The sequence below is a fragment of the Anser cygnoides genome, chromosome 2 (genome assembly GCF_040182565.1).
Source record: "Anser cygnoides isolate HZ-2024a breed goose chromosome 2, Taihu_goose_T2T_genome, whole genome shotgun sequence".
NCBI lineage: Eukaryota > Metazoa > Chordata > Aves > Anseriformes > Anatidae > Anser > Anser cygnoides.
Genome location: NC_089874.1, coordinates 79,901,376 through 79,916,762, shown reverse-complemented (window position 1 = coordinate 79,916,762; position 15,387 = coordinate 79,901,376). Strand labels below are relative to the sequence as shown.

General features: G+C 37.7%; 1 long non-coding RNA gene across 2 annotated transcripts in view; it reads right to left on the bottom strand.

Moving 5' to 3' along the window:
- Positions 1–531: 531 nt before the first annotated feature.
- LOC106039898 (uncharacterized) overlaps positions 532–15,387 on the bottom strand; it is a 51,484-nt gene continuing 36,628 nt past the window's right edge. For both annotated transcript variants that reach the window (XR_001209544.3, XR_001209546.3), the window contains exons 3-4: positions 1,195–1,309; positions 532–637 (exon numbers count right to left, since the gene is read on the bottom strand). This is a non-coding gene — a long non-coding RNA (uncharacterized lncRNA). The remainder of the gene's footprint in view (positions 638–1,194; positions 1,310–15,387) is intronic.

Genomic DNA, 15,387 nt, shown 5'->3' with positions numbered 1-15,387 from the left:
TGCCTACCACACAGGAGCTTGCCAGGAGCTACTGCTGCTGAACGTCCTACATTCTGTTCTGTAAAATACAAGTGTTTTCTCCAAAAGTAAATATCCATTAATAGATTAGTAAACTTCTTCTCTATTAAAGCTCAGTGAGGTCACCTTATGCAGTACATGGTATTTATTAGTTTGGGCTGGAGTCCAGCCATGACAAGTGCAGGACAGCCAAGTAATGGAGTATCTATTGACTGGGCCCCTGAAATCTTTACATGAAGCTGAAACCCACAAGAGGAACTCAATTTCAATCCATCCAAATGAAATCATAACTTACTTTTTAAACCACAGACTCCTGGGGAACTAATCTGTCAACAAACGGCATAAGCACGCCTGCTTGCTGATAGGCCCATTATCCTAATACCGACTGAAAATGTTTGTAATCATTAATCCATACCCAGACAGATGTTTGAATTTGTCCATTAAAATTTGAAGACAGACAAGACCAATGGTCTCCTTGTATTATTTTTATTTTATTATTATTATTTTTTAAAAGCTACTAGCAAGCAGCCCAGGAGAGTTTCAAAATACCAAAAATATTGTGGAGATCCTCACCAGGAGCAATACCTTCCCATGAGTCAGCTACAGAAAGATGGATTTTCTGTAACAAAAGAAAAAAAATAAATAAAAATCTCCAACTAGATGTTCGGACAGAGTTTCTTTTGTAAAAGCTGTTCTAAATGCCATTAAGTATGAAATATGGATGAAATATGAATACACATGATACTGATACACACATTTGGGAGAGAACTTAGGAAAAAAACAGCTCATTACAAAATTCCTTTGAGACTTGGAATCTGACCTTGTATATCAAACTTCAACTGAAAGAATTTTTAATACAACCAAAGTTATAAACTTCAGAAGCCAGAAGCTATAATGAAAATGCTGAGTGACCTGTACTACAGCAGCAAACACTGCTATAATCTAATTTCCCCTATGATTCAGAAATGAGTCTAATTTCTTACTCTTAACGGCATTCTACTCTGACCATTTAAAGCCTACTTATTAGATACAATATAGCAAGATACACTAAAAAGAATTTACCAATTAAATAGAATCATCTTATCTCTTTAACCTTTTTTCACTCTGTCCCTGTTGTGAACTGACAACATTTTCTTTCCCCATGGAGCTCTTTATATTTTCTAAAGCAGGTGTTACCTCTTTTTAAAAACAGTCAGATCTTGAGGTCGAGAAAGGGAGGGTGACTGCACTTTCAAATACTGAGTACACAAATTAGTTGGAGAATTGAGGTGAATTGGACTTGATTTTTTTCCTAGAATTAAAACAGAAGTGAAGAGATTAGTGAAGCTTAGCCATTATTAGTGTTGGTAATTATTCACAGTGGTAGACATGACTTGAAAAGTAGTTTTGTTTTGGAAGCATATCCTTGTAGTTTATCATGCTAACACTAACAAAAACACCAAGGCATATTCAACCGAGTCTGTAAATTCCTGCAGAGTGGTGTCCCACTGAGCTCCTATTCAGGTTTCACCAGAATCACCCAGGTGGCAACCGACCATTCCTCGCCTTCAGAATCCACCTGCAGGTGGTCTGCAACCCCATGTCTGGATGGATGATTAACTCTTCATGCAGTGGTTCACAAAGTAACACTCTCACAAAAAAGTCTACCTTTCTTATGCTGTTCCACTTCCTGCTTGCACCTGCACAGAGATGCTCATGCCATAATAAGAAATTATCATTTTAATTTAGTTTTCAGTATCAATCAAATAGTTTTTAAAGCTAGTCTTGTTCAGTCTTGTTACTGAAACATCTTTTTATAAATTTTGGATCATCCTTCTTGACATTTTTGGTCAACAGCAATTTAAGTATGAGCCAGCAGCATACTGTGGCAGCCTAAAGGGCCAGCCGTATTCTGGGTTGCATCAGGCACAGCATGGCTAGCTGGCTGAGGGAAGGGATTGTCCTACGCTGCTCTGGTCCAGCCACACCTCAAGTACTGTGTGCACTTTTGGGCACCAAAAGAGAAGAAAGATACACAACTATTAGAGAGTGTCCCCAAGACGAGGTCTACAAAGATGGTGAAGGGTCTGGAGGGGAAGATGTATGAGGAGCAGCTGAGGTCCCTTGGTTTGTTCAGCCCAGAGCAGAGCAGGCTGAGGGGAGGCCTCATGGCGGCCTGCAGCTTCCTCACGAGGTGAGCAGAGGGGCAGGCGCTGAGCTCTGCTCTCTGGGAACAGCAACAGGACCTGAGGGAATGGCATGGAGATGGGACAGGGGAGGGTCAGGGCAGGTGTTAGGAAAAGGTTCTTCACCAAGAGGGTGGTCAGGCACTGGGACAGTGTCCCTAGAGAAGCAGTCACAGCAGCAAGCCCACTGGTGTTCAAGATGTATTTTGACGACGCTCCCAAATATATGATTTGCTTTTTAGGTGGTCCTGTGTGGAGCCAGGGGTTAGATCCGATGATCCTTTTGGGGGGTCCCTTCTAACTCAAGATAGTCTATGATTTTATGATTCTGCAAATACAAGAGTAAGAGATAAAACTAACCATAGAATGGATTGGGGTAGGAAGAGACCTTAAATATCACATAGTTCCAAACCCCCTGCCATAGGCAGGGACACCTCCCACTACACCAGGCTACTCAAAGCCCCATCCAACCTGACCTTAAAGAGTTCCAGAAAGGGGTCATCCATAACTTCTCTGGGCCACCAATTCCACTGCCTCACTACCCTAATAGTGAAGAATTTCTTCCTAATATATTCCTAAGTCTACTCTTTTAGTTTAAAGCCTTGTCCTGTTACTACACTCCCTGATAAATGGTACCTCTCCAGCTACCTGAACGCCCCCTTTAGGTACTGAAGGCCGATATGAAGTCTCCACAGAGCTTTCTCTTCTCCAGGATGAACAACCCCAGCTCTGCCAGCCTTCATAGGAGAGGTACTTCCAGCCCTCTTGGTCATCCCCGTGGCCCTCCTCTGGACTAGCTCTCACAGGTCCCTGTCCTTCTTGTGCTGGAGCCCCCAGAGGGGCTCCCAGAGCTGGATGCAGTGCTCCATGGGAGGTCTCATGAGAGCAGAGCAGAGGGGGAAAATCACCTCCCTCACCCTGCTGGTCATGCTTCTTCTGATATGGAATAGTGTCCCTTTTAAAACATTCTGCTTTTATAAGGAAAAACAGACATGCCCTGCATAGAGTTGTATTTATTTTAATCTCCCAAAGGGCAACTAAATAAAGGATGCCAAAGAGGTGAGCATGCACCCTTTCTGTCACCAACCTCAACTATACAGAGCTTTGAATCTAGCCACTTTATCCAAGTGGAAAGTAGAACTTCCTGCATATTTTGATCAATTACTGTTTTTGTAGATCTAAAAGCATTTGAAATTTCATCAAAAGTTCTGGTTAAATATTAAAAAGTTTTTTGAAAATTCATCTGTTAAATTATTTTTTCCACCAAAACCAACTTTCCAAATGCATACGTGCAAGATGCACTCCTGCCTATGGTCAAATGCTGTACAACCTCTGCTGAAAATTGACATGAAGGACCTGGGAGCTGTGGGAGTACCAGAGGCTGCAAATGCTGTGATGATCAAAGAAACTTCATTGAATTAAAGGGAAAACAAAGTAGCTGCCTGCATGGTGTCAGGGCCAGACTTGCATTTAAAAAGACCTGCTTTTGAAGTTTGTCTTCCTCAGTTTCTCTAGTGAACCAACAAGCAAAAACATTTTTTTTCCAGTTTCTATTTGAAGAAAACCTGGTTGAGTTTAAGAGCCTTCTAATCTTCTTTGGGAGCCCAGTGCAGATCTTGGTAGATCTGCTTTAAAATATTTAAATCAGGATCATATTGCAGCCATTGAACAGGAGGAAGGAGATCTGTGTTAGATGGCTATCTGGTGTGATCTGGTATGACTACTCTTTAGAGCTGTGAGATAAAATGTTAGATAAAATGTTAGAGAAAATGCTGGGCTGGGATTCTAAATACAATTAAATTCCTGACACTGCCTGGACTTAAGGTCGCTCATTGTGTGTTAAATCGCTGGCTGCAGAAACATGACAGCATTTCCATCTTCCCAAGAAGTACAGTAGAGCTGAAAGATACAAGAATGGGCAATGAAAGGAAACAAATAACATTAAGTCTTCACAGCATCAATGGTGTTGCAAGGTTGTTATAGTATGGAACTGTAACATTTTGGTGCATGTTATGCAGGCACAGTATTCTTATTCATATCTGATACTCCATGGCTGAAAATGTAGGAAGAACAAAAAGGAAGGTTTAAGACTGACAATAGCTACAGATATTGACTGATTTACACCTTCGTCTAGAGTCACTACATTACATAGAGACATCAGATCATGTTTGTTATCACCAATCTGATCTCTCATGACCCACAAAACTCCCTTTTCAGAACAAAACCGCACATTTTATACTTCCTTTTTAGAAAGTGTGAAGACTCAGAAAATCTCTCAGTCCAAATGCTTTCTTAAAAAAGCAAATATCAATAATGCAATTGCAAACTCAGTATCGGAAATGCAATGATGCAGTTCACATGTTCCAGTGTTTTAATATATGCACAAGGACTCATACACAGACAAGCAAAAAGTTTGAGTAATTTGACAGAATTCTAGTAAGAGGTTAGCATACCTTAAATCATATAAGGGTTGTATCAACAAAAGTGCATCTTAACTGAATTGTATCACTAGGACATAGTGGAAGTGTTAAGCCACTTTCAAGTTATTTTTAGTCCGGGTTTTTATTTTGTTAAATAGGTTCAATTGCTCCTTTTTTAGCTCCAGGGTGTCTCATAATGAGCACCATAGCTATTATTAAATGACGTTTTAGCTTTCTCTAGCTCCTGTTTTCTCTCTTTGTGAAAGCATTAACAATTTCCATCTCAGAACACTAAAAATATTAGGCAAGATACCTGGAGGGATGGTGCACATAATCTTTCTACATAAACTACATGGGTTATACTTATCTGTGACTGTTAAGGTCTGTTCTTCCCTTACCCAGATAACTGTATCCTCTAACTATGCCTGGGTTTATGATTTTTATTTCCCCTCTAGGCAAGGACATTCTCTTTCATTTGAGTTTAAAAAATAAACAAACCCTCCACACCTACTCTAACTACTTATACAAAAAATAATCTTAGCAATCTTTAAAACGATGTGCAAGACTATCAAAGAGGAAGACAATTTTATGAAAGGACAATGCTCAGGTGCAGATGAAACTGTCAAGGGACGTGAAAGCAATAAATTTTCTCCCAACCACCTGTGTTGACTTTAACTACAGTACCAAAGTCACCTTGCCCAGGAGATGCTAGGAACAGTACCATCCACAACTGAGGATGAAAAAAACTAATTGTTGCTATGATACCTCCCCCAGTCAAAGCACAATAACTTATTACTTCTTTGTCTAAAATACAGAAGTTACAACTTCGTTGTTGTTAAAATAAGAATAATTTATTGCCAATTAAATTATAGCATTACAGTAAGAAATTACAACAACAAAAACATCTCCCTACACACCTTTTCTTCTTAGGCTCAGCTTCCCTCCTTCATTCCTACCTTTTCTACTTCCTAGGGAATAGGGGCTGGGGTCAGTCCGTAACAGCTCTTCTCTGCTGCTTTTTCCTCTCAGCTTTTTTCCCCCTGCCCCACCATAGGTCCCTCCACAGGCTACAGACCTTCAAGACAAACCTGTTTCAGCATGGACTCTCCGTGAGCCAGAGTTCCTTCAGAGAACATCCATGCACTCCAGCATGGGGTGCTCCACAGGCTGCAGCATGGATGTACATATAGAAGCATCTTATTCACTTGTAAAAACATTATATTTAAATTGTAGTTTCTCTGCAGAGATTAAGCTAATAGTGCAGGTACACCTACTGTGCTGTCAGAAAACATGTGACTATTTAGTTTATTTTCCTTGCGTGAGATACAGAAATCTGAAGTGTGTACTCAAAGTGTCTCTGGAAATTCAAAAATAACATTAAGACACTGATGATTAACTCCAGATTGAATACACATGCATCAATGGAACATAAAATGAAAAAAATTACCCATGTCAAATCCTTTGTTCTAAAATCTGTAATAAAGATCTAATAAAAGACCAATGAGAAGTCTTCAGGAAAAAACAAAATGTTACCTTCAAATGGAATATGAATATTTTCTCCATGTCTCGGTGGCAAGTAAGATCGTAACAAAGCTCTCCGAAATATACTGTTCCTGTAGATACACTATGCAGTTGCATAAATCAGTTTATTACCAAGTCCACTGAATGAGAACACTTATTCTGCTTATTAAATAGCTGAAAACATCAATTCATCTATTGTATATACAAAGCAGCAGCAATAAGAAGTCAAAGGAAGAATACAGACAGAGAATGTTTTGACAGCCAATATCGATTACAATCACATCAGGGAAGGTCCTTCCTCTCAAAAACTACTAAACTTGGCAGAAGCCAGGTGAAGTTTGTCTCAGTATATGCTCAATTTAAGTATGATAGGATAATTCATATTTACACATGTGCTTATATGTACTCTGAATAAGCCTACATTGCATGTTAAAAAGAAAAGAATTCAAAACTTCTCACTGATTTGAAAACCCTTGGTAAAACTCACTTAAAGATCTCTGAATCAAATCCAACTTATGAGAAATTCAAACTAGCTTTTTACATACAACTGTAAGTCATTAGATCAAAACCATAAAAGAAATGTCAATTAAAGTAACTGTAGCAGAATTAACTGGAATTGCTTTACTGTGTAGTACATTATTTAGAAAAAAAGGATTGAATTGGACTTCAGTGGTATATTTAGTCAGAGTGAGTCATGATGTAATGGGAGCAGCAATGCAGTGGAAAATTCACATAGAAGCTTCTGCTTGTAGTTTTGGGGGATAATTCTTCTTCCAAACAACCTCAGCCCACAACATTCCCATCTTCAAAATAAGAAAGGAATAGTAGGAGCTCTAGAAATAATTTCTTTCAACTTCGGAAGAAGTCTACGATCAGCTGAATTAATGAGTAAGATCTGCTAAGATGAAAGTTGGATGATAAAGAATTAAAATAATGTAAAACGGGGAAGTCAGGTGTCAATATTTCTTTCTTCAGCATTGAGAGATAAAATTATTCAGTAGGAAGACTCAAAATCCATTACTAGCACTTAAAATAGGCATTTATGTAGTCTTCTAAACAAATGTGGTAAGATCATCCTGTTTATAACAAGATAATAGCATAACAAGCAAATAAAAAGTAAGCTAAAATGAGTATGAGCCCTTTGGGGACTTTCTGGTGTTTCACTTTGACATCAGCATCTCCATTGTCACAAGATGGTAGTTGAGTGGTCCACCACATTTTGCCCCTACAGTAGCCACTTGCTGCTCTCAGGAAAAATACTTAACTCCACAAATTTCTAGAAGTTCTGGAAAAACAATCAGTACTCTTAAGATGTATTTATTTATTTAAGCCTCAAGTCAGTTTGGCATGTCCAAACTCATTAACATAGTTAATGTTAATTAACTAGAAGTTTGGTGTCTTGCTTTGCAGATTTTAAATGCAGGAATCACTCAATTTTGGAGAGCAATTCAGGTTTCAGGAAGCATCTTTTTCTCTCTCCCCCTGCATTAGCTGATCAAGAAATACGGAATGAATTGGCATTAGCAGAGCACTCTGGTCTTAAGCCAGTGTGCTGGGTGTGGCTGGGATAGAGTTAGTTTTCTTCACAGCAGCATGTATGGTGTTATGTTTTGGATCTGTCATTAAAACAGTATTGATAACACTTTTTTTTAAAAAAAAAAAAAAAACAATTGCTGAGCAGTGCTTGCACAGCGTTAAGGCTGGAGGTGCCCAAGAAGCTGGGAACAAACAACTGGGACAGCTGACCCAAACAGACTAAATACATCTGGCTTGTACTCTGTATGAGATCATGCTCAGCAATGAAAGCTTCCAGAAAGGAAGGATGTTCACAGTTACGGCATATCTTGTGAAGCAGCCATTACATGTTCTGAGGCCCTGCCAAGAAGTGGCTGGACAGCTGCCTGCCAAGGGGTAGTAGTAAATAAACTCCTGATTTTGTTTTGCTTGTGTACACAGTTTGCTTGCTTCACCTGTTCCACTGTCTTTATCTAAACCCACAAGTTTGCTTTTGTCCTTCTGACTCTCTCCTGAATCCTGCTGATTGGGTGGGAGCTTAACTGCTGACCAGCATCAACCCACCACAGCCACTTAAATCGTTCTGTGGAGGACTGATCTTCTCAACTGACTGAGACATCTAATTTAAGAGCTCAGTGGGAGAAATCTCAAATCTTCAAGTTATGCTTTTTTGCTTTTTTTTTTTTTTTGTAATACTACCATACACTCAATTCCACAACAGAGTTGTTCACTTAAACAAACACACCCACTGCATTTCTGGAGAGCTACAAAACAGGCAGTTTTTGTGTTTATTTATTTATTATAATTAGTTTTCCAGAAAACATTGAGCTATTTCTACAGTGCTAGCAGGGTAAGAGGGGAAAAAAAAGTAAAAAAAAAAAAAAAAAAAGTAAGGCATTGAGGAGTACAAATGAGGTTTGCATCACTGTAACTAACCAACACCTCAACACAGGTTCTTGCATAGTCCATACTGGCTTATACCAGTGTTTCAAAAGGCATGGCTCCACACAACTGGGAGTAAAGGCTCTGTAAAGTCCCTTTTCCTCTGGATGTTGACTGAAGAATACACTTTATTAAGTAATAAGACACTGCCCATTTACTTAGTCTCATATGTCTGCATCAATCTCTCACATAAATTTATGCTTTCCTTGAATCCATCTATAAACATTGTTTTCTTAATGCTAAAAAACAATAAATGACTAAGGCTTAGTAGTTCTGTTAGTTGTAGACTTCAACAGTACTTTGGAGTATGTGATCTTAATAAAAAATGACAGCAACATACTTTCATTAGGTGAATATTTCTATTCCTCTATTATTTCACTTTATTTCAGCAACATTTATGTAGATGAAATGTAAAATACTCTATAAAAGGCATAGACTTTCTACTTCCTTTCCAGTTATTGACCAAGAATATTTAACTGAATTATTGCTAGCACCTTATTGAAAAGTTTGAATAATTTAAATAGCTCTGTATATCCTCATTAATCCATCCTTCAAAAGGAGTTAGCAAAGATCTACTTCTCAGCCCTCTACCACTCATACAACATAGGTTTAGTCAATAAAATGTTAAAAAGTGACTCAGACTACTTCCACAAAATAAAGGAAAATGTAGCTTTTAAATAGTCTGTATTCACTGTTACGTGAAATCAAGTTTCATTGTCATTTTCAAAAAAAAAAAAAACAAAACAGGGTACTAGTGGTTTTGGTCCTGCAAAATCAAATCCTCATCTCCTTCATTAGAGCACAGTTATTTTACTTAATCAGAAGCTCCACTAGCTTCACTAGAAGTTCAAACGGACCTCAGTGAAAATACCAAAACTTGGCTGTTAAATCTGGAAAAGGAAAACAAAATGCACAGAATTCTTCAAAGCTCAGGGAAGACGCTCGAGGGACAAACATGGAGCATACAGCCTAGCTGGATACAGGTAGTAGGCAGATAACACAGAAACTTGCAGTGGAAAGTTATAGGAGACTTTTAGTTAAAGTGAGAGTGTAAAACATAGATTCTCTAGGCACAGAAAAATGCAATTTTAACTTTCAAGAGCATTATAATATAGTGCAGAATTAAAGAAACGGGTTTTGTCATCCAACTCACAGGAGAGTACATTTGAAAGCACACACCATAGCAAGTAGTATAAAAACACAGAATAAGAACATTAAGATAATTTCACTACAAGAGTTTTGAAAAACTGATAATGCATCACATGCCACAATACAGCTTTTTGACTCTTGTGGGAAAATGATTGCTCTTTTAAGAATAGGCAGTTCCTTTTCACTAATCGCATCCTGCAGTTCTTCTCCGTACAATATGCAAAAGCCAAAACTGTAAAAAGCTTTTCACACCTTTTGCTTCTGTAGCTTTTTGGAATGTATGCTGTACTATCTACAGCAACCAGCTGTGCTCACATTGGATATCTTCAGCTAAGCAGGATCAGATTTTGGCAGTGCTGTTATTAACTGTAAGTATTTGTTTATTTCCTTAGTGCCAATTATGCCCTGTTGGGGCTGCCAATGACACACAGTGATTCACGAGGCAGAGTTAATAAACAAGCTTATATTAGCGACAAATATTCCATCAAGATGCAAGAAAGCACTGTATTTAAGATTAGCTATTTTTCAAAAGGTTACAGTTAACTTCCGGACAACAGGATTTATTTTTTTTTTTAATAAAGTTATTTAGGCCTCTAACTTTCACATTAGCTGTGGAATAATTAAAGAACAGCCCTCAAATTTCACCAGACCTTTGCTCATTCACAGATAAAGGAATACCCTTGCTTCTTGTTCAGCATGAACATGTCTTTTAGCTTACTGACTCAGAACCTGATGCAAAAATACTTTTTCTTTTGGTGTCTTCAAGACTATAGGGCTATCTGCAACATAAGGAGTTTTGTCTTCATAAAGCTCAGCCACAGACAACCAGACCTAAAATTGAAGTTAGTCAAGAAAAAAATAGCATAGAAGTCCACCATTCTGTATTAAATTTGAATAAGCTCAGTGAAATGGATGGGAATAAGAACAGGTAATTCACAGATATCATCATAAAAATGATAATAGCAGCAAGTATTGAATTAAATTTCTGCCTTGCAGTGTTCACTTCAGAGCAAAGCAGAACTACTAAGGTGGTACTGGAAGAGTTGTCCTTTGTCCTCAGATAATTCTATGCCAAGGAATTTGGGGAAAAAAAGAGGAAATCTGTTTCAAGATCAACCAGTCTCAAGTGTTTAGACAGTAGCGCAATTTGTCTTTTCACTGTAAAACCACAACTTGCTTAACAGGACAGAATGTTAACCATAGTTAAAGTACATTTTAATTGTTAGATATTAACAATTTGTCAAGCGTACAATTGCATCCAGCTCTCCTTTGGTCATACACTCAGCTTAGGAAAAGTCTCAAGATCTGAATTTTTCTTCCTGAGACCAGCAGTATAAAGACTCAGATCTGCTCTAGTCTCTATGCTCTAGCATTAGTATAAAAAAATAAGTAACCCTAATACTAAATTTGTAACTTGGGCAAAGGTCATATACTAATGTAGAAAAACAAAACAAAACAAAAAAACAACAACCCTGCATGGTGGAAATTGTGATTACACTGGGGAAAACCTATTAGCTATTATTCAGGGGAGACATAGTGGGATGGAAGGTGGCACACCAGATAGCCAGAACTCTCGGTAGTTCTGTTCCAAAAGAAGAGTTCTGCCAAGATCATTCCAACCACAACATGGACCTTGATCTCAGCAATCAGAATGACAATTCAGAACCAATGTAACCACAGAGAAGTAGGTGACAAATTATTAACAATGTGGCACAATTCTTACCCTTTTATTTGGAAAACAAACTTAAGCCTGAACAAATACTGTATGCCATGAACCATGGCAGGACCACAGTTCTCCAGCTGTAGAAATCTGCTTGTTCTCATTAGCTTCTTAAGCCACATTAGAAAGTATTGAAGCTAATAATCTAGTAAGAAAACCAATGTTCTTTGAGACATGATCAGAAAATAAATGGTCAGTGATAAAGGGAATTACATGCAACTCCAAGATTCCAAAGTTGATCTAAATCTTCATTGTGCTTTCCACCCAATTTCAACTAATGTTAAGAAAATATGCTTTAAAAAGAACTCACTGTCGGTCTCCGTAAAACAGTCTTTTTTTTCTTCCTGTGTTTACATTTATATACTTACAGGAAAGGGAAAGCTCTAAAGAATTCTATTTTGGGGAGATTATCTGTTTCATAAAATATCATCTGCACTGGATATTTACTCAATCCTTTATAAAATGAGATTTGGCAGCTGAAAATTATGTATGACAGACTTCTTTCACACCATCTGTTATCTGCAGCAAATCAGAAAGCATTTGTGTTGCTTTTTGTGCAGGACTGGATACAGTTGGAACACAAATAGCAAAATGTATTTGCTATTTGAGGAGAAATAGCAACAGTGGTCATTCTTTCATTGGTCTTCAATGCCTTGCTCTTCAGAGTTCCTTTTCAACAGTATGCAAGCTTACAAAAAGACAGAAACTTTAAAGGTTATAAAATTGGGAAATAAAACCCTACATTTTCTCTTTCTAATCTACTCACTGCTGAGTTAATCCAATTGTCTTTCATGTGAGCTTGTTCCACACAAAGAAAATTTATTTCAAGTAAGGCAATGCTTTTAACTTCATTTGGCCACAATGAACAACTTCAAGCTGATAACTTCTGTCATCATCTGTTAGTATGAGCATTCACTGAAGCCAAAACTTTTCTTCAGTGTGGGTACCCTCTCCAGACTGGAGTTCACGTGAATTAGGCTTTGAGCAAAGACATAACTATAGCTATAAAAACAGCAAAAAATTAGACTAATGATGTAGGGTTGTCTCTTTTTTTTTTTTTTTGGTGTTACCACCAGATGTTTATTTGCTCACTTCTACACTCCAGAAATTTCAACAACTGTTTCTTTCCCTGACCATGAATACAAATATAAGGTGCAGAAGTGGTTTGAAAACCAATCTATTCTTAGAGTTCCACCCTTCCAAAGGCACACAACTACTAGGTATCCCGAATAACTGAACTAGCACTTGAAAGGAGCTGGAACATCAAATCAATACTGTTCTCTCACAAATCAGGACAAACTTGATCGTTCTCTAAGCAAAACTATAACTAAACAAGGAAGTACAAAATAAGCTCATCATTAACCTCATACATAGTCCACCTATCCAAATTCCTCTGGAAGATAAAATTTTACTGATATACTTCCTTCAAAGTTGACTGAAGTCACTGAGAATTTCTGGAAGTATGAGAAACAAGAAAACCTTAGTAGACAAGTGAGCACTAATGCATGCTTCCTATCTTTTCTGTGGACATAACTAAACTGAAGCCTTTTTACTGTGGATAGTGTTACATCTTTATCTCTGAAAACAGATCACTAATCAGGAAGTTTAGTGAACGTATGCATGTTGTATGACAGTATCAGTTTAATTCTCCTATATTTAGTAACCGTGGTAATCTGTACCTACTTTCCTACATTTCTAATTACTCTTTGCTACTACTAATTGCTTCTGTCTTTTTGTGAGTGCAGAGGCTGTAGCGATAACATCAATTTGTGCAGTTGAACGTTTATCACCAGCAGGCATGCGCATGCATGCAGCCAGATGCAGATCAACATGAAATGGAAACATGTAGCATAAAAATAAATGGTACAGATGCTCAATCATGTGTCTTCTACAGCAGATCAGGATGGAGTCTGCTAGTTGACTCTCTACAAACACACAAGAGTGTGGTGGCTTTAGAGAATAAATCTATCCGGTAGGTGGCCCTAGATCTTCTGGTCTCTCCACCTGCTAGTACCTCATGGTAGAAGCCTCCTGAAAGCCTACAGTCTCTCCAGTATCTGATTGCCAGACCTCTTACCCTGCTCAGCAGGCAATCTGACTTGAATTCAGCTGGTGAGGTACACATACGTGCAGCACTATAGCTCCCTAAGGAAACAATCAGACTCCCTCCAGTCACTGGCACTTCAACCTCAATACACACACAAACCCAGCTGGATCAATCCCTAGTGCTTAACATTTAAAGAAGTGTAGTATGAAGTTCAAAACTAGACTAACTTCTTTAGAAGTCACAAAATGAGACTAATTTCATAGAGATTCAGAGAATTTTCAATAACACTACACTAAACACAGACTTTCCAATCTGCAGTTTATATACTTTGTAAGTTTATATATTTGTAAGAAATGCAAATAGAATGAACAAATTCTGCAGTACATCCATAAAACATATGAATGATATCTTCAGAATTTAATTAAATATGCTCTTTTACCCCAGAAAAGTAATCCATAAGTTCCTTTGGTTTATTCATTTCTCCTGCATCTTGAAAGGCATCTGTATACTGTAAGGTGGTAGCGCAGAATCTTTCAGGTATAATAGAAAGTCTTATGAAAACCTAAACAGGAATTGCCATTGTAAGAGGTTGTCTCTCATGCTAAAGAGTTGCCTGCAACTAAGACTGGTTTTGGGGATCTAACAAAATCACAGACATTGCTGCTTCAAGAGGGATTTTCTTTTTAACAACGCTATTTTACCCATACATAGATTGTAACCTATAAACACAATAGTTTTTGTCTGCCTACTGCCTTAGAAATATACAAGCCTTCTCATAAGAGGTTTCATATCCTGCAGTAGTAGGTCTAATTTCTATTCATTGCCTGGCTCTTATTTTCATGCACATGCTTCATAATTTCTCTGGCCTTGACTAGTTTGCAAATTGAACTAAAGCCTACCTTTTAACCATCTGTATACAAAGCCACGATTACAATACAACTGGACTTCATTTTGACCAAATATATTTCGCTACATTACCCTATAAGAACAAAGAAAGTGTTTATTCTGTCTGCATCCAAGCTCTCATATTCATTTACTCTCTCAGCTGGTCCTGCTCATGCTCCTAGGATAGCCACTTTTCATTAACAATTTCAAACAGATTCCCTTAGTTCTGTTATTTAGGAAAAGAAAACAAACAAAAACACATGTCAAGTGCTATAAAATGAGAATCCAAGCCCTCTTCCTCTTCACAGACCTAAATGAGATGAGGAGAAAGGTCAAAGGAGATAAAATTTTGGATGCAGTTTTTGAAAGATTTTTTCATCCTCAGAAGTAGGAAAGAAAGTAGTCACACCTACGCTAATATAGATGAAGACTAGCTGCACTTATTTTGGACTTCGTTTTAATAATTCACTATGTTCTCATATTGAGTTTATGCAAGTTCCATGACACTTCAGCATTCAGATATCAGCATGATTACAGTACCAAAAGATGCATCTGCGTTCAGTATAACTGGACAACTCCTGACTTCAGTGGATCCATAATTCTGCCCAGAATACTTCAACATTCACAAAGTACAGATAAGCAAATACAACAATAAAGAACTCCTACGTACAAGTGTGTAGGCATAAAGTGTAATGTTTTAAGACAACTGATGTCCTCGGCAGAACTCCTATACTTTGACCGCCATTCTTCTCCCACAATGAAATACTATATTAAATAAGGCTTAAGTACTTCATTCCTATTACCTTTACTAGCAGAAGTAACAGCATGACATCGACCAGTCAAATTATTAACAATGAATGTCAAATCACAGGCTGAGACATAACAATGAAAGCATTTAAAAACAAGAAAGCTTTCTCCATGACAAACCTTGCATAAACCTCCTTAAGTAGCAGAAAAACATAGAAAGCTATCACTCTGGAGAAAAGAAGCCCAAAGATCTAATTC